Genomic DNA, 19,879 nt, shown 5'->3' on the forward strand with positions numbered 1-19,879 from the left:
AATCCTAGCAATTTGAGAGGCCTAGGCAGGTAGATCACCTGAGGTCAGGAGTTCAAGACTAGCCTGGCCAACATGGGGAAACCCTGGCTCTACTAAAAATACAAAAATTGGCCAGGCGTGGTGGCTCAAGCCTGTAATCCCAGCACTTTGGGAGGCTAAGACAGGCGGATCACGAGGTCAGGAGATTGAGACCATCCTGGCTAACACAGTGAAATCCTGTCTCTACTAAAAAATATAAAAAACCTAGCCGGGTGAGGTGCTGGTCCCAGCTACTTGGGAGGCTGAGGCAGGAGAATGGCGTAAACCCGGGAAGCGGAGCTTGCAGTTAGCTGAGATCCGACCACTGCACTTCAGCCTGGGTGACAGAGTGAGACTCCATCTCAGGAAAAAAAAAAAAAAAAAAAATTAGCTGGATGCAGTAGTGTGTGCCTGTATTCCGAGCTACTCAGGAGGCTGAGGCAGTAGAATCTCTTGAACCCAGGAGGCGGAGGTTGTGGTGAGCTGAGTTCGTGCCACTGCACTCCAGCCTGGGCAATAAAGTGAGACTCTATTTCAAAAAAGAAAAAGTAGACGGTTGTGGTGGTAAGTGCCTGTAATCCCAGCTACTCGGGAGGCTGAGGCAAGAGACACTTGAACTCAGGAGGCGGAGGTTGCAGTGAGCTGAGATCACACCACTGCACTCCAGCCTGGGCAACAGAGCAAGACTCTGTCTTGAAGAAAAAAAAAAAAGAAAGATGAAAGATGACTATTCAGGAGACATTTAGAGATCTAATAAGGCATGAGAAAAAGATCAAAGAGTATGAGTATAGAAATAAATCAGGGCCGGGCAGATGGCTCACACCTGTAATCCCAGCACTTTGGGAGGCCAAGGCAGGCAGATCATGAGGCCAAGAGTTCGAGACCAGCCTGTCCAATGTGGTGAAACCTCATCTCTACTAAGAATACAAAAATTAGCCGGACGTGGTGGTGTGTGCCTTTAACCCCATCTACTCAGGAGGCTGAGACAGGTGAATTGCTTGAACCCAAGAGGTGGAGGTTGCAGTGAGCCAAGATCACGCCACCACACTCCAGCCTGGGCAACAAAGCAAGACTCCATCTCAAAAAAAGAAAGAAAGAAATCAAAAGGTTGGCCATCAAAACTTTCTCCATGCCCACAGCTGAGGAGCGGAAAGAATGAAACGGAGCCTGTAGAGGCATTAGACAAAGAGGCCACAGGAGAGGGGAAGCAGCAGCACGGCAGACTTGCATACAGGCCAGGAGAGGAGAGGATTTCTCATAGCAGATGATGGTCAGCAATATTGATCACAGCAAAGAGGCTAAGGAGAACAGAAATCAAGAAAAGTCCTTTGGAGCCATGTGCAGTGATGTGCATCTATAGTCCCAGCTGCTGGGGAGACCGAGGCAGGAGGGTTGCTTGAGCCCAGAAGTTGGAGGCTGCAGTGAGCTGTAATTGTGGCTGTCAATAGCCACTATACTCCTGCCTGGGCAGCAAAGTAAGACCACATCTCTTAAACATTTTTTTAAGTTCTTTGAATTTAGAGCTGGATGACCATAGGCACAGCTATGCGAGAGTGGGGTGTTGCAGGAAAGAGCCAGATGGCAGAGGAATAATGAGAGAATGAGTCATGAAGACATGGAGGCACACAGTATTTGGCAGTAAAAGGAGGAGGAAAAAAAATGGGACAGTAGCTTAAAGAGAGTGAGGTCGTATGGAGGCCTTTTCCAAATGGGAGAGACCTGAATGCGTGTGAGATGAGAAAAAGGAGCCAGGACAAAGGAACCAATTTAAAATGTGAAGAAGAAAATAAATCATGCAATAAGTTCCCTTAAGGAGACAGGAGAAGATAGAATCAAGACACAGGTGGAGAGCACCAATTTAGAAAATAAGACAGTAGGCCAGGCTTGGTGGCTCATGCCTATAATCCTAGCACTTTGGGAGTCCGAGGCAGGTGGATCACCTGAGGTCAGGGTTTTGAGACCAGCCTGGCCAACATGGCAAAACCCCGTCTCTACTAAAAATATAAAAGTTAGCCAGGCATGATGGCAGGCGCCTATAATCCCAGCTACTTGGGAGGCTGAGGCAGGAGAATCACTTGAACCCGGGGAGGCAGAGGTTGCAGCGAGCCAAGATCGTACCCCTGCACTCCAGCCTGGGTGACAGAGTGAAATTCCTTCTCAAAAAAAAAAAAAAAAAGGGCCAGGCACAGTGGCTCATGCCTGTCATTCCAGCACTTTGGGAGGCCGAGGTGGGTGGATCATGAGGTCAGGAGATCGAGACCATCCTGGCTAATATATGAAACCCCATCTCTACTAAAGATACAAAAAAAGTAGCCAGGCATGGCGGCGGGCACCTGTAGTCCCAGATACTCGGGAGATTGAGGCAGAAGAATGGCGTGAACCTGGGAGGCAGAGCTTGCAGTGAGCCGAGATTACACCACTGCACTCCAGCCTGGGCGACAGAGCGAGACTTCATCTCAAAAAAAAAAAAAAAAAAAGAAAGAAAAAAGAAAATAAGGCCGGGCGCGGTGGCTCAAGCCTGTAATCCCAGCACTTTGGGAGGCCGAGACGGGCGGATCACGAGGTCAGGAGATCGAGACCATCCTGGCTAACACGGTGAAACCCCGTCTCTACTAAAAAACACAAAAAACTAGCCGGGCGAGGTGGTGGGCGCCTGTAGTCCCAGCTACTCGGGAGGCTGAGGCAGGAGAATGGCGTGAACCCGGGAGGCGGAGCTTGCAGTGAGCTGAGATCCGGCCACTGCACTCCAGCCCGGGCGGCAGAGACTCCGTCTCAAAAAAAAAAAAAAAAAAAAAAAAAAAGAAAAAAGAAAATAAGACAGTCATTTGCTCTGAAGTAGAAAGAGAAGAAGTGGTGGGTAATGATGGAGGTATTTTTTAGGTGGAGAGGAGTTTGTATAATGGAGTTCATATCATTGATCTGTCTTCTCAGTAATAATCATAAGACCTAACATTTAGTAGCCTAAACAATTTGTAATATATTAACTTACTTAATCCTCACAACCTCCTAAAGTATATACTATTGTTATCCCCATTTTACAGTTATGGAAACAAAGTCACCAAGAAGTGAGGTGACTTTAACAAGGTCACACAGCTAATAAATTGTTATACTCAGCCAGGCATGGTGACTCACACCTGTAATCCCAGCAGTCTGGAAGGCCAACGTGGGAGGATCAGTTGAGCCTAGCAGTTAGAGACCAGACTGGGCAACATGATGAGACCTCGGATCTACAAAAAACAATAATAATAATAATTAGCCAGGCATAATGATGTGTGCCTGTAGTCCCAGCTACTCAGAAGGCTGAGATGGGAGGATTGATTGAGCCTGGGAGGTGGAGGCTGCAGTGAGCCATGATCGTACCACTGCACTCCAGCCTGGGTAACAGAGTAAGACCTTGTCTCAAAAAGAAAAAAAAAAAAAGAAAAAAGGTAGTGCTCATATTTCTACCCACAAGATAGAAAGGAGATAAGGTGATTTGCCAAGAATAAAAGAGTAACTGATGGAAAAGGAAGAGGGGAAATTGGGAACTTGAGTGAATATAAAAGTTTAGAACAGCCAGAGTGAAAAGTATGCCTCTGAGGGTGCAAGTGGAGTAAGCCTTCTTCCAGACCAGCAGCCTTCTATTTTCTCCTGCTAATAGAACCTCTCCCTTTGAAGATTCCACAGTCCAGATGTGTGGAATTCCTCAGTCCTTTTGGGCTATTTGAGGTGATTCTGCCCTTCCTTTCACATTCCTGGACTCTGGGTCTGCCCTTTGGACAGGATTCTCCTAGTAAAGCTGAAGATGGCAGAGAATTATCCTAGGCTGTCTTCTGACAGGGCCGTACACCAGCCACACACCTGGGCAGACTTACTGAAACTTTTTTTTTTTTCCCCGAGACAGAGTGTTGCTCTGTCGCCCAGGCTGGAGTGCAGTGGCGCGATCTCCACTCACTGCAAGCTCTGCCTCCTGGGTTCACGCCATTCTCCTGCCTCAGCCTCTCAAGTAGCTGGGACTACAGGCGCCCACCACCACGCCTGGCTAACTTTTTTGTATTTTTAGTAGAGACAGGGTTTCACCATGTTGGCTAGGCCAGTCTCGAACTCCAGATTTCAGGTGATCCGCCAGCCTTGGCCTCCCAAAGTGCTGGGATTACAGACGTGAGCCACTGCGCCCAGCCAGATTTTCTAATTTAAAAAGAGTTAAAGAGGAACACGGCCGGGCGTGGTAGCTCACGCCTGTAATCCCACCACTATGGGAGGCTGAGGTGGGTGGATCACTTGAGGTCAGGAGCTCCAGACCAGCTCGGCCAACATGGTGAAACCCTGACTCTACTAAAAATTTAAAAATAATAATAAAAAGAGTTAAGGAGGAACAGACAGTTTCTAGCTCTCTGAGATTGCTCCTGTAGCCCTTACCAGGTAACAAAACCTTTTTTTTTCAAACCAAAATTTGAATTTGCTAAAAACTTTTTATATATTCCATAATTATTTACATCACCAAGGAAACAGAGGAATTTACAAGCAAGAAACCAAACTGTCTCTATTCTCTTCCTCAAATGTCAGTGGTATTTTGGCAAAGATTCTTAGAGGAGTGAGAACAGAAAAGCAGCAACACTAAAAAGCCAAAAACCTCCTCATGTAGAGACATCAATCAAAAAATGCCACAACCAAAATTTCATTTCCCAGGAAGAAGAGTTGGGTTCAGAATAGTTTCCAGGCAAATTTGCATCATTGGTATTACTTCCTCCAGAAATACGTATTTGTATTTTTTTCACATCGAGACACCGTGAAGAACATCCAACTTCTTAGTAACTCTCCAGGTATTCCAGGTCACGTGCAGATGCAGAGAGCTGGGTTGATGGGGTTTCACGACTCAAAAGGCTACTGGCACAAATGCATTACGAGCCGGGCAGCCTGGATATTCAGCTAGACAATCCATTCAGAATCAAACTTAGATACAAAGATGTAGAGACACATTGTTCCTGAGAAGCAAACAAGGAGCAAATGCAACACAGAATGGAATTGGGTTTAAGAATGTGTCATCGGCCGGGCGCGGTGGCTCAAGCCTGTAATCCCAGCACTTTGGGAGGCCGAGACGGGCGGATCACGAGGTCAGGAGATCGAGACCATCCTGGGTAACACAGTGAAACCCCGTCTCTACTAAAAATACAAAAAAAACTTAGCCGGGCGAGGTGGCAGGCGCCTGTAGTCCCAGCTACTCGGGAGGCTGAGGCAGGAGAATGGCGTGAACCCGGGAGGCGGAGCTTGCAGTGAGCTGAGATCCGGCCACTGCACTCCAGCCTGGGTGACAGAGCAAGACTCCGTCTCAAAAAAAAAAAAAAAAAGAATGTGTCATGTGAATCCGCCTACAGACAACGCTGGGAACTGTTCCTGAAATGGGTGGCGGCTGTGATCACCTCTCCCTCAGTAGCACCATGTGCCACAGAAATCTTTTTTTTTTTCCTTTTTTTTCTTCATTTTCATTTTGGCAGTGCATTTTGATATGCTGTCTCCCTTCCCCCATTTCCCTCCTCCCCACTCAGGGAGACAAGCCTGATCCTCACTAACCTCTGTTATTTGCTGCCAGGAAAAGGAAGGGAGGTTGGGGGGTGCTTACAAACCCCTGTGAAGCGCGCCGGTCCTGGCATCACCCAGGCGGGCATGCCCTCTACCTCCTCCTGGTGGATGCGAAGGGAAGACTAATTCCTCATCGTGATGAGGACAGAGAGCTAAACCATGGCCAACTGAGAGACCTCCAGAGGAGGTTAGTTCAGGACCAATGGGTAAGTTCTGACATGCTTCTTCACTCTTTATGGGTAGACTTAAGAGGAGTGATGAGTGGCAATATCTAGTCATTTACTGAGAAGAGAAGCCTACAGTTTTTCCTACTGTACTGAGTGAAAGCTCAGGAAAGATCAGGAGTGTCTGACACCAAAGGAGACATGAGTTGAAGCTGTCAAAGCCGCTACATCAACAGCTTCCCACTGTCATCCAGCTGAAGTCCTGGATGCTCCTCACATAGGAACAGGCACTCTTCTAAGAGACGAAGGCCACCTTCCAATTGCTGTTTCCAGTCAGAGGTAGATGTCACACACCCACACGTGCAAGTAAATCACAGATTGAAGACTTGTGGTCATGCTGTCTGTCCTTAAGCTATCTGCATGTGTTTTCAAGAAGGTTCCATGTAGTCCTAAACACTCCACTGTCCCCCGCCAACTCTGTCTTTTCTAGCAGAACAAGAAGAAATCTACAGATTGTAGAAGTCTGTTTTATTCTATTACTCTTGCCTCTTGGGCTAAGCTAAAACCAGGACCCCTCTTCTTCAGATTTTACATCATGTCTCATTCCCTCTTAGCCACTGCTTACCTACATAGATTTTGCTCCCCAAGTTTCTATCAGAAATTAGCTTTTCTCTTAGTCATCTTTCCTATTCCCCTCTGCTATTAATTTAGAATTATCTTACTGTAATCAGACAGAAGGTCCTCCTTGCTACTCCGTTATTTCCATAGCATTTTTAAGTTCATCCTCCCTACACAGACACACACACGCCACACACACTCAGTATTTACATGGGCTCCAAATGTTCCAGGCCCAAGTAGACTGATTCTAGATGGGTATCCAGAACCTGAATTCATAACCTTTGGAGGGTTTGGCCTGAGACTACCTGCTCACCTGAATGAAAGGAAGAGCAGGCCGGGCGCGGTGGCTCAAGCCTGTAATCCCAGCACTTTGGGAGGCCGAGACGGGCGGATCACGAGGTCAGGAGATCGAGAGACCATCCCGGCTAACACGGTGAAACCCCGTCTCTACTAAAAAATACAAAAAAACTAGCCGGGCGAGGTGGCGGGCACCTGTAGTCCCAGCTACTCGGGAGGCTGAGGCAGGAGAATGGCATAAACCCGGGAGGCGGAGCTTGCAGTGAGCTGAGATCCGGCCACTGCACTCCAGCCTGGGTGACAGAGCAAGACTCCGTCTCAAAAAAAAAAAAAAAAAAAAAAAGAAAGGAAGAGCAAGGCTGTGACTTGTGAATCCATGAGGTGGGCCGCTGTTCATAGGGCAGGAAATAAGACTCACTGAGGGGACAGACCTTATGTCAACCCCAGAGATGCAGCAGTTGTTTTCCAAGTTCTCACTAATGTTTCTGGCTGGCCTAGGAGATAAAGAAGTTCTGAAAACAGGCCGGGCTCAGTGGCTCACGCCTGTAATTCCAGCACTTTAGGAAGGTGAGGTGGGTGGATTGCCTGAGGTCAGGAGTTTGAGACCACCCTGGCCAACATGGTGAAAACCCATCTCTACTAAAAATATAAAAAATTAGGCGGGCATGGTGGGGCGCGCCTGTAATCCCAGCTACTCTGGAGGTTGAGACAGGAGAATCACTTGAACCTGGGAAGCAGAGGTTGAAGTGAGCTGAGATCACTCCACTGCAACCCAGCATGGAGCGAAACTCTGTCTCAAAAAAAAAAAAAAAGAATTTCTGAAAACCTGCTAATAGCATCCTCTCTGACTATCCTACTGAGGTATAGAAAGTTTTTGTGTTAGGGAATGCAATTTAATCCTAGATTATGGTCATCACAATTGATACTTACAGTTTCTAGTATACAAAGCTCTCTTATCAATGAAAGCTGATTTGATCTTTGTTGTGTTCTAGTGAAAAGGCCAGAGAAGGGTCTTAACCCCATTTAACAAATACAGAAGAAGATTCAGAAAGAATCTATGATATATCCAGAGTCAACCAGGCCAAGAAAGGACACAAAGCAGAAAGAAAGGAGCAAAACCCCAAGAAAGAAAGCAATAAAGTGAACTCTGCCCTCAGAGAAGCTGTGATCATCTTAACAGCTGTGATGTATGGGGCCCTCTGTCAGGGTTAGGGGAAAAAGTGGAACAAAGCCACTCAGTTCTACTCATCTCCCCAACTCTGAACCCCTTGACCAGGTTGCAGAGGCAAAAGAAACCTGGGAAGGTAGCCCACAGATCTTCCCAGGGATGGGGACCACAGAAACACCAGCCTTTATCATTAATTCAAACTGCATGCTTCCTTCCTTCCTTTCTTTTTTTTCTTTTTTTTTTTTTGAGATGGAGTCTCACTTTGTCACCCAGGCTCACTGCAACCTCCACTTCCCGGGTTCAAGCGATTCTCCTCCCTCAGCCTCCGGAGTAGCTGGGGTTACAGGCTCCCCACACCATGCCCAGCTAATTTTTGTATTTTTAGTAGAGACAGGGTTTCACCATGTTGGCCAGGATGGGCTCGATCTCTTGACTTCCTGATCCACCTGCCTCGGCCTCCCAAAGTGCTGGGATTACAGGCATGAGCCACCATACCTGGGCTTTCTTACGTTTTTATGCATATTTGATGGGTCACTATAAAATGTTAACCAGGAACTCAGGTTAATATCATCACATAGACTGGATTTCCAGTTCAGGTCACAGGCAGGCCATGCTCCTTGCACCATGGTCCTTGCCAGTCTTGCTAGAGGTCAAGCTGCCCCAAGGAATGAAGATGCTGAAAAAGGTCTGTCTCCCCTCTTTTTTTTTTTTTTTTTGAGATGGAATCTCGCTCTGTCACCCAGCCTGGAGTGCAGTGGCGTGATCTCTGCTCACTGCAACCTCCACCTCCCAGGTTCAAGCGATTCTCCCCTGCCTCAGCCTCCTGACTAGCTGGGATTACAGATGCCCGCTACCACGCCCGGCTAATTTTTGTATTTTTAGTAGAGACGGAGTTTCACCATGTTGATCAGGCTGGTCTTAAACTCCTGACCTCGTGATCTGCCCACGTCGGCCTCCCAAAGTGCTGGGATTACAGGCATGAGCCACCGCACCAGGCCCTGTCTCCCCTCTTGGACCCTGGCGTGGAGCAGTTTGCTCCTGTGTTGTAAAGGAAAGGTGATTCTCGGATGAGGCTTGCCTCCACCAAGTAAGCCCTGAAGCGTTCAGGAGAACACCACCACTGCAACATCCTTGGACTGTGGTGGCGGGAGACACCATGTGTGATGGGAGGCAGTGTGATGGCGTGACTAGCATTCAGTCCTGTCTAGGAAAGGAAAGGGAAATAAAAAGCTTGAATACAAAACAAGTACCTCAAATGCAGGCTGTGGGAGAGAAGGATATCTGGGATATGGTGCCAGTGAGGGGGCCAAGTGGCTGGCACTGAGCCTGCTTAAATGTGTCTCAGACATTCGGCCAGACATTTCTCAGAGATTTGGTCACAAAGGATGGACTCTTCCCACCTAGAGGACACAAGGACAGCACACTGTGTCTTTCTGGCCATTGGATCCTCTTCCTTTCCAGGCAGCTTGACTGGCCTCATCCTCTGAGTGACCCCCCACTGCCCTCAAGGACAACAGCAAGGTTTCACACAGAGTCCAGGAGGGGAGGGTGCCAGCAGGTGCCCAGGAGTGGGGCCCTAGCCCAAGTCGAGCTTTCCTGAAGGTCACATGGTGGGCAGTCAGCCAGGGCAACTCTGTCCCCTCCCCTCTTCCCATCTTATATGTATTCAAACCAGGAAAAATGTGATAGCACATGGGCAGCCTAGGCAGTGAATAAATGTCTCAGGCATCCTCTTGCAGCAAGTGTCTGTATATGTTATGGCTGTTTCCATCTTACATGTCCTTGAATGTTTATATGTCTTTCTCTCTCTCTCTCTCTGTTTTTTTTGTTTTTTTTTTGGTGTTTTGTTTGTTTGTTTTTTCAAGACAGGGTCTCACTCTGTTGACCAGACTGGAACACAGTAACGTGATCTCAGCTCACTGCAATCTCTACCTCCCAGGCTCAAGCCATCCTCCCACCTCAGCCTCCAAGGAGCTGGGACTACAGTCACACACCACCACACCCAGCTAATTTTTTGTGTGTTTTTAGCAGAGACAGGGTTTCGCCATGTTGCCCAGGCTGGTCTCAAGCAATCCACCCACCTTGGCCTCCCAAAGTGCTAGGATTACAGGTGCAAGCCACCAGGCCTGGCTAAATGTTCATATTTCAATAAACCTCTACCACTTCACACACACACACACACACACACACGAAGAGTAGGCTGGGCATGGTGGCTCGTGCCTCTAATCTCAGCACTTTGGGAGGCTGAGGTGAAAGCCTCACTTGAGGTCAGGAGTTCGAGACCAGCCTGGGCAACATAACAAGACCTCATCTCTACAAAAAATTTTAAAAATTAGCCAGGTGTAATGGCACACACCTGTAGTCCTAGCTGCTTGGCAGGCTGAGAAAGGAGGATTGCTTCAGCCCAGGAGGTCAAGGTTGCAGTGAGCCATGATCATGCCATTGCCCTCCAGCTTGGGTGACACAGCAAGACCCTATCTCAAAAAGAATAGTACATTATCAAGAGTAGAACTCTGTATTTCTGCCTTTTCCTCCCACCCTCACTCTCCTTCTGCTGCTGCTGTTGCCATTTGCTTTTTTCTCCTCCCTCAGCATCACTCACTTCCTCTCCCTTTTTTGCATGAGTCTTTTTCTCCCCACTCCTCCTCCTCACTGTTTTCTTCCTGTGCTCCTAGAAGAACCAAACAGTTCCATTTTAGGGACTCTGAACCCCAATGGAACAAGCATTGGTTGGCTGACCTGGGGAGTGGAAGACATCACAGGAAACCACATTGATATGCTGGGGCTGGTTAACCTGGACTGGTCTGGACTTTCCCTGCTGTCCTATTGGCAGCAACTCAGGGAGTCCAGATGGCCCTAGAAAAATCTGCGGTCCAAGGATACAAAAACAGAATTGCTTTTAAGCCCCTAGAAATGTTGAATTGCTGTTATGGCCTCTGGAATAGAGCTGAAGCTGGGCCCCTCTAATGGCCGAAATGTGGCATAAACTTACAGGGGTCCAGTGTGGCCCCACCCAAGGATCACTAAGACATTGGGCATAAGGCTGGGCACGGTGGCTCACGCCTGTAATCCCAGCACTTTGGGAGGCCGAGGCGGGCGGGTCACAAAGTCAGGAGATCGAGACCATCCTGGCTAACACAGTGAAACCCCGTCTCTTTAATACAAAAAATTAGCCGGGCGTGGTGATGGGTGCCTGTAGTACCAGCTACTCCGGAGGCTGAGGCAGGAGAATGGCGTGAACCCATGAAGCAGAGCTTGCAGTGAGCTGAGATCGCACCACCGCACTCCAGCCTGGGTGACAGAGCGAGACTCCATCTCAAAAACAAACAAAAAAAAAGACATTGGGCATAGTCAGGAGCTCCCTGAGATAATGCTGATGGGAGGAATATCCATACTGGGAATGAAGACTAGGAGAGACATAGACCGCCTCTCGGCTGGAGACAGGAAGAGGACAACCCGCCCAAAAGGAGAAATATGGTTCAGGGAAAGCTCCTATATTCCCCAGCAAAAGGGACAGTTCTGGGCTGAGTACGTCACACATTTCTACTCTTGCATGGTGCCAAAATGCTGTCCTAAGTCCAGTGCAATGGAGGTAAGCACACGCGCACATCTCCTTATGGAGAAAGATGCCCCTTCTGATGTTGGGAGTTGATTACATTCTGGTTTAACATTTGCTTTAAAGTACTATAAAAGATAACAGTGTGGCCAGGCGTGGTGGCTCACGCCTGTAGTCCCAGCACTTTGGGAGGCTGAGGCAGGCAGATCACCTGAGGTCGGGAGTTTGAGACCAGCCTGGCAAACATGGAGAAACCCTGTCTCTACTAAAAATACAAAATTAGCTAGGTGTGGTGGTGCATGCCTGTAATCCTAGCTACTCAGGAGGCTGAGGCACGAGAATCGCTTGAACCTGGGGACAGAGGTTGCAGTGAGCTGAGATCGCACCATTGCACTCCAGCCTGGGCAACAAGAGTGAAACTCCATCTCAAAAAAAAAGATAACAGTGTGACCTTTTGGAGTCCGTTTTCCCCTTGCCCACTCCATAATGAGTGGATATTTGTGGCTAAGAAAAGGGATAGCAGCAGTGAATGGCCATGAGCCAGACTTGAGCCATGTTAGTTGCCAGTCTTGGGATTACAGCAGAGAAATTGCCAGCGCAGCTAAGGGGAAGATTATCTAAAATACAAAGAGGGAGAATAGTTTTCTTACCCAACTTACAATGAGAGTATAAGCATCTGGGATCCCTAAAGACAAGCCACATGGTCAGGGCATGGGCAAAACGGTGACCAGCCTGACAGCAGGAGCCTCTAGAGAAGATAAGATAGATGTTAAGTTAGGCCAGGTGCAATGGTTCACACCTGTAATCCCAGCACTTTGAGAAACCAAGACCACCCTGGCCAACATGGCAAAACCACATCTGTACAAAAAATAGAAAAATCAGCTAGGCCTGGTGATGCGCACCTGTAGTCCCAGCTACTCAGGAGGCTGAAGCAGGAGAATTGCTTGAACCTGGGAGGTGGAGGTTGCAGTGAACCAAGATGGCACCACTGCATTCCAGCCTGGGTGACAGCATGAGACTCCATCTAAAAAAAAAAAAAAAAAAAAAAAAAAGATAGATGCTAGGTTAGAATAATTCAGTAGGGAAATCTGACTTCGTTAAAGAACTTACTCCAAGAAGAATTTGACTGGAGACATGATAGAGGCAGAACAATCCTAGAAGCACAGAGTTAAGAAGGAACCTAAAGATCATTTAGAGTCTTTAAAAAAAAAACACACAAACAGGACTAGGATCCACTGGGTGGAGTGGCTGCAGGCAGGGTTAATTAAGCCGAAAATGTAACAGATAGGGACCAGTAAAGAAACTCCTGTTCTGGCAACGACAGCAAAGAGCAAAGGAGGCGTCTAGCTTCTGTAGGATCAGAAGCCCGAAGCCAAAGAAACCCACTTACGGAAGACTCAGATAAGACCTAGCATAAAACAGTCTCTAACTCTGGGACCTAGAACCTGGCCCAAGGCATAATGGGAAGGACTTGGGTCCCAAGTGTGACAGGGGAGTTCTCGAGCATCCAGGAAGAAAAGTAGCTAATGGAGCCTGGTCTTCCCAGAACGGAAGGTGACACAGAAAGGATGAGAAGAGAAGAAACTCACAGGTGGTGTCAGTCTTCCTGAGGGTCTTGTGTGCTCTGGGAAAGCATTGTCCGTAAATCAATACCAACAAACCAAGTTTGTTTTAACTCTTATCATATGACTATGTCCAAACCTGGCCCCTCATCTTTATTTAAAAAAAAAAAAAAAAAAAAAAAGGCCAGGTGCGGTGGCTCACGCCTGTAATCCCAGCACTTTGGGAGGCCGAGACGGGCGGATCATGAGGTCAGGAGATTGAGACCATCCTGGCTAACACGGTGAAACCCCGTCTCTACTAAAAAAAAATACAAAAAACTAACCGGGCGAGGTGGCGGGCGCTTGTAGTCCCAGCTACTCGGGAGGCTGAGGCAGGAGAATGGCGTGAACCCGGGAGGCGGAGCTTGCAGTGAGCTGAGATCCGGCCACCGCACTCCAGCCTGGGCTACAGAGCGAGACTCAGTCTCAAAACAAACAAACAAACAAACAAACAAAAAAACACTTTTGCATCACCCCAGGTATTCCATGTTATTTAAAATGTGAGTGCCACTGGCCGAGTGCAGTGGCTCATGCCTGTAATCCCAGCACTTTGGGAGGCTGAGAAGGGCGGATCACAAAGTCAAGAGTTTGAGAACAGCCTAGCCAACATGGTGAAACCCCGTCTCTACTAATACAAAAACTAGCCGGGCATGGTGGCGCATGCTTGTAGTCCCAGCTACTCAGGAGGCTGAGGAAGGAGGATCGCTTGAACCTGGGAGGTAGAGGTAGCAGTGAGCCGAGATCATGCCACTGCACTCCAGCCTGGGTGATAGATTGAGACTCTGCCTCAAAAAAAAAAAAAAGCCAGGTAAGGTGGCATGGCTCATGGCTGTAAGCCCAGCACTTTGGGATGCTGAGGCAAGCGGATCACCTCAGGTCGGGAGTTCGAGGTCAGCCTAGCCAACATGCTGAAAACCCCATCACTATTAAAAATATGAAATTAGCCAAGTGTGGTGGTGCATACCTATAATCCTAGCTACTCAGGTGGCTGAGGCAGAAGAAACACTTGAACCTAGGAGGCGGAGGTTGCAGTGGGCCGAGATGGTACCACTGCACTCCAGCCTGGGCAACAAGAGCGAAACTCCTAAAAAAATAAAGAAGAAAGAAAGAAAGAAAATGGGGCCGGAGCTGGGTGCGGTGGCTCACGCCTGTAATCCCAGCACTTTGGGAGGCCGAGGCGGGTGGTCACCTGAGGTCAGGAGTTCGAGACCAGCCTGACCAATATAAAAAAACCCCGTCTCGGCCGGGCGCGGTGGCTCAAGCCTGTAATCCCAGCACTTTGGGAGGCCGAGACAGGCGGATCACGAGGTCAGGAGATCGAGACCATCCTGGCTAACACGGTGAAACCCCGTCTCTACTAAAAAATACAAAAAACTAGCCGGGCGAGGTGGCGGGCGCCTGTAGTCCCAGCTACTCGGGAGGCTGAGGCAGGAGAATGGCGTAAACCCGGGAGGCGGAGCTTGCAGTGAGCCGAGATCGCGCCACTGCACTCCAGCCTGGGTGACAGAGCCAGACTCCGTCTCAAAAAAAAAAAAAAAAAAAAAAAAAAAAAAAAAAAAAACCCCGTCTCTACTAAAAGTACAAAATTAGCTGGGCGTGGTGGCAGTTGCCTATAATCCCAGCTACTCAGGAGGCTGAGGCAGTAGAATTGCTTGAACCCAGGAGGTGGAGGTTGCAGTGAACCGAGATCACGGCGTTGCTCTCCAGCCTGGGTAACAGAGCAAAAAAAAAAAGAAAGAAAAGAAAATGGGGCCAGGCACGATGGCTCACGCCTGTATCCCCAGCACTTTGGGGGGCCGAGGCGGGCAGATCACCTGAGGTCAGGAGTTCGAGATCAGCCTGGCCAACATAGTGAAACCCCGTCTGTACTAAAAATACAAAAATTAGTGGGGTGTGATGGTGGGCACCTGTAGTCCCAGCTACTCAGGAGGCTGAGGCAGGAGAATGGCATGAACCCAGGAGGCGGAGCTTGCAGTGAGATAAGATGGCACCACTGCACGCCAGCCTGGGTGACAGGGCGAGACTCCATCTCAAAAAAAAAAAAAAAAAATTCTCATATATATATATATATATATGTAATTGTATTTTTTTGGTGAATAGATTACTGTAGTAAAAGTATGTTTTATGCTTTCACTACATTTGAATACACTCTAATTCCAATGCCTCTGACAGTTTGGAATGGAAACTATTATCTTTATTTCTACTTATTTATTTTTTATTGATTTCGAGACAGGGTCTTGCCCTCCCACCCAGGCTGGAATGCAGTGACACAATCTCTGTTCACTGCAACCTGCACCTCCCAGGGTCAAGTAATCCATCCACCTCAGCCTCCTGAGCAGCAGAGGATAAATACCAATTTCAAAATAATATCTATCTTGGCCAGGCACAGTGGCTCATGCCTGTAATCCCAGCACCTTGGGAGGCTGAGACGGGCAGATCACTTGAGCTCAGGAATTCAAGACCAGCCTGGCCAACATGGCAAAACCCTTGTCTCTACAGAAAATACAAAAATTAGCCAGGCATGGTGGCATGCGCCTGTAATTCCAGCTACTCAAAAAGCTGAGGTGGGAAAATCACCTGAGCCAAGAAGTTGAGGTTGCAGTGAGCTGTGATGGCACCGCTTCACTCCAGCCTAGGTGACAGAGCAAAACCCTGTCTCAAAAAAAAAAAACAAAAAGAGCATGAACTCTAAAATCCGAGGGCTTTACCACTTACAGGCCAGTGACACTGGGAAAGTTACTGAATTTTTCTGTGCCTCACTGGAAAAACAAAGATAAAGATAATAGTCTCCAATCTGGGCACAGTGAGTAATGCCTATAATCCCAGCACTTTGGGAGGCTGAGGAGGGCAGATCACTTGAGCCAAGGAGTTCAAAACTAGCCTAGGCAACATCAGAAAACCCTGATTCTACAGAAAAATCCAAAAATTAACTGGGCATGGCGGCACGTGCCTGTAATCCCAGCTACTTAGAAGGCTGAGGTGGGAGGATTCCTTGAGCCTGGGAAGCCGAGGCTGCAGTGAGTCAAGATCGTGCCATTGCACTCTAGCCTGGGTGACAGAACGAGACCCTGACTCTAAATAAGTAAATAAATAAATAGGGCTGGGCACGGTGGTGGCTCAAGCCTGTAATCCCAGCACTTTGGGAGGTGGATGACGAGGTCAGGAGTTCGAGACCAGCCTCACCAACATGGTGAAACCCCATCTTTACTAAAAATACAAAAATTAGCTGGGTGTGGTGGCACACGCCTGTAATCTCAGCTACTTAGGAGGCTGAGGCAGGAGAATCGCTTGAACCCGGGAGGCGGAGGTTGCAGTGAACTGAGATTAGGCCATTGCACTCCAGCCTGGGCAACAGAGCGAGACTGCATCTCAATAAATAAATAATCTTCTCTCCAAACTGTCAGAGGCATTGCAACCAGGCTGGCTCCATCTTGTATAGGGGCTGGGTAAAATGAGGCTGAGACCTACTGGACTGCATCCCCAGGAGCTTAGGTGTTATTAGTCATAGGATGAGATAGGAGGTCAGCACAAGATACAGGTCACAAAGACCTTGCTGATAAAACAGCATGGTGGCTGGGTGCAGTGGTTCACGCCTGTAATCCCAGCACCTTGGGATGCCGAGGCGGGTGGATCACAAGATCAGGAGATCGAGACCATCCTGGACAACATGGTGAAACCTCATCTCTAGTAAAATACAAAAAATTAGCTGGGCATGTTAGCATGCACCTGTAGTCCCAGCTACTAGGGAGGCTGAGGCAGGGGAACTGCTTGAACTCAGGAAGCGGAGGTTGCAGTGAGAGCTGAGATGGCGCCACTGCACTCCAGCCTGGCAACAGAGCAAGACTCCGTCTCAAAAACAAAAAAACAAAACAAAACAAAAAACAGCATGCAATAAAGAAGCTGGCCAAAAATCAACAAAACCATGATGGCAATGAAAGTGACCTCTGGTTGTCCTTACTGCTCATTATATGCTAATTGCAACATATTAGCATGCTAAACGACACTCCCACCAGCGCCATGCAAATGCCATAGCAATGCCCAGAGGTTACCCTACACGGTCTAAAAGGGTCTAAACTCTCAATTCTGGGAACTCCCATCCCTTTCCCACAAAACTCCTGAGTAATCCACCCCTTGTTTAGCATATAATCAAATAACCATAAGTCAGCCCGTGCTGCTGCTCTGTCTATGGAGTGGCTGTTCTTTGATTCCCTTTCTTTTTTTTTGAGACGGAGTCTCACTCTGTCACCCAGGCTAGAGTGCTAGCAGTGTGGTGTGATCTCAGCTCACTGCAACCTCCTCCTCCCAGGTTCAAGAGATTCTCGTGCCTCAGCCACCCAAATAGCTGAGATTACAAGTGTGAGCCACCAACCTCAGCTAATTTTTGTACTTCTGGTAGAGTCAGGGTTTCGCTATATTAACCAGGCTGGTCTCAAATGCCTGACCTCAAGTGATACTCCCGCCTCGGCCTCCTAAAGTGCTGGGATTACAGGCATGAGCCACCTCACCAGGCCTATTCCTTTACTTTCTTAATAAACTTGCTTTCACTTTACTAAGTGGACTCGCCCTGAATTCTTTCTTGGGCAAGCTCCAAGAACCCTCTCTTGGGGTCTAGATTTGGACTCCTTTCTGGTAACAAAGCCATTGTTATGAGGATTAAATATGTTAATATTTAGAAAGCTCTCAGAAAAACAAAACAGGCTGGGCATGGAGGATCACACCTGTAATCCCAGCACTCTGGAAGGCTGTGGCTGGTGGATGACCTGAGGCCAGGAGTTCAAGACCAGCCTGGGCAACATGGCAAAACGCTGTCTCTACAAAAAATACAAAAAATTAGCCGGACATGGTGGCACATGTCTGTGGTCGCAGCTACTTGGGAGGCTGAGGTGGGAGGATCACGTGAACCCGGAGGCAGAGGTTGCAGTGAGATGTGATCATGCCACTACACTCCAACCTGGGTGACAGAATGAGACCCCATCTCAAACAAACACACACAAAAGATGAGTCTGTTTATTAAGTTAAACAAAACATATAGCTTCAGGATTAAAAATAATAAAATGGGCTGGGCACGGTGGCTCACACCTGTAATCCTAGCACTTTGGGAGGCCAAGGTGGGTGGATCATAAGGTCAAGAGATCAAGACCATCCTGGCCAACATGGAGAAACCCCGTCTCTATTAAAAACACAAAAAATTAACTGGGCATGGTGGCACGTGCCTGTAGTCCCAGTTACATCGGGAGGTTGAGTCAGGAGGATCGCTTGAACCCAGGAGGCGGAGGTTTCGGTGAGCTGGCATCGCGCCACTGAACTCCAGCCTGACGGCAGAGCTAGACTCCATCTCAATAATAATAATAATAAAATGTTCAAAGGTACAAGGAAAGCATCTGGTATGTTGTATATGCTTGAACAGCGTCTCAGGAACAATTATGTTACTGAAACTGCCTTTGCAAAATTATGACTGAGACAGTGAAAGAGATCTAACTTAACTGACTTCATTTTGCTTTTCACCCCCAAGCTGTCCTTGTCCATTCCTGGGCGTAGGCTGAACTAACTTTGGGAGAAGTTTAGTTTGTAGTTTATAGTTTAAACAAAGACGGTACCAGCCCTTTCCCAAAGCAGACCTCCTTCTTGCCTGGGGTCTAGACTGCCTTTGTAGGACCAACATTAGCCACAAGATTAGAAATTATGGTTTAGGAGTCATGCAGCTAGGCCGGGCGCGGTGGCTCACGCCTGTAATCCCAGCACTTTGGGAGGCCGAGCCGGGCGGATCACGAGGTCAGGAGATCGAGACCATCCTGGCTAACACGGTGAAACTCCGTCTCTACTAAAAATATTTAAAAAATTAGCCGGGCGTGGTGGCGGCGCCTGTGGTCCCAGCTACTGGGAGGCTGAGGCAGGAGAATGGTGTGAACCCGGGAGGCGGAGCTTGCAGTGAGCTGAGATCCGGCCACTGCACTCCAGCCTGGGCGACAGAGCGAGACTCCGTCCGAAAAAAAAAAAAAAAAAAAAAAAGGAGTCATGCAGCTGGAGGCTACAAGATTCTGACCCTCCCTAAACTGCTCCTAAGATCAGTGCTTGAGATATTTTGCAGACCCTGCACATGATGGATCAGTTGGCCCCACCCAGATCAAAAACTGGCTCATCTGCCGGGCGCGGTGGCTCACGCCTGTAATCCCAGCACTTTGGGAGGCCGAGGGGGGCGGATCACAAGGTCAGGAGATCGAGACCACGGTGAAACCCCGTCTCTACTAAAAATACAAAAAATTAGCCGGGCGCGGTTGTGGGCGCCTGTAGTCCCAGCTACTCGGGAGGCTGAGGCAGGAGAATGGCGTGAACCCGGGAGGCGGAGCTTGCAGTGAGCCGAGATCGCGCCACTGCACTCCAGCCTGGGTGACAGAGCCAGACTCCGTCTCAAAAAAAAAAAAAAAACAAGAACTGGCTCATCTGATCTTGTGGTCCCCACCCAGGAACCGGCTGAGCTCAAGAAGACAGCTCCAATTCCACATCCTTTCATCTCTGACCAATCAGCACTCCTGGCTCACTGACTTCCCCCCACCCACCAAGTTATCCTTAAAAACTCTGCTCCCCGAGTGCTGGGGAGTCTGATTTGAGTAATAATAAAACTCCGATCTCCCTCACAGCCGGGTCTGCGTGAATTACTCTTTCTCTATTGCAGTTCCTCTGTGTTGTAAATAAAGTTTCAGTGCCACAAAACAAATAGTACTCGAATATAAAATTTTCTTTTTTTTAATTCTCAGCAAGTCAAGCTACTTCTTTTTTTTTTTTTTTTTTTTTTTTTGAGACGGAGTCTTGCTCTGTAGCCCGGGCTGGAGTGCAGTGGCCGGATCTCAGCTCACTGCAAGCTCCGCCTCCCGGGTTTACGCCATTCTCCTGCCTCAGC

This window comes from Macaca nemestrina, chromosome 7 (assembly GCF_043159975.1).
Source record: "Macaca nemestrina isolate mMacNem1 chromosome 7, mMacNem.hap1, whole genome shotgun sequence".
NCBI classification, from domain to species: domain Eukaryota; kingdom Metazoa; phylum Chordata; class Mammalia; order Primates; family Cercopithecidae; genus Macaca; species Macaca nemestrina.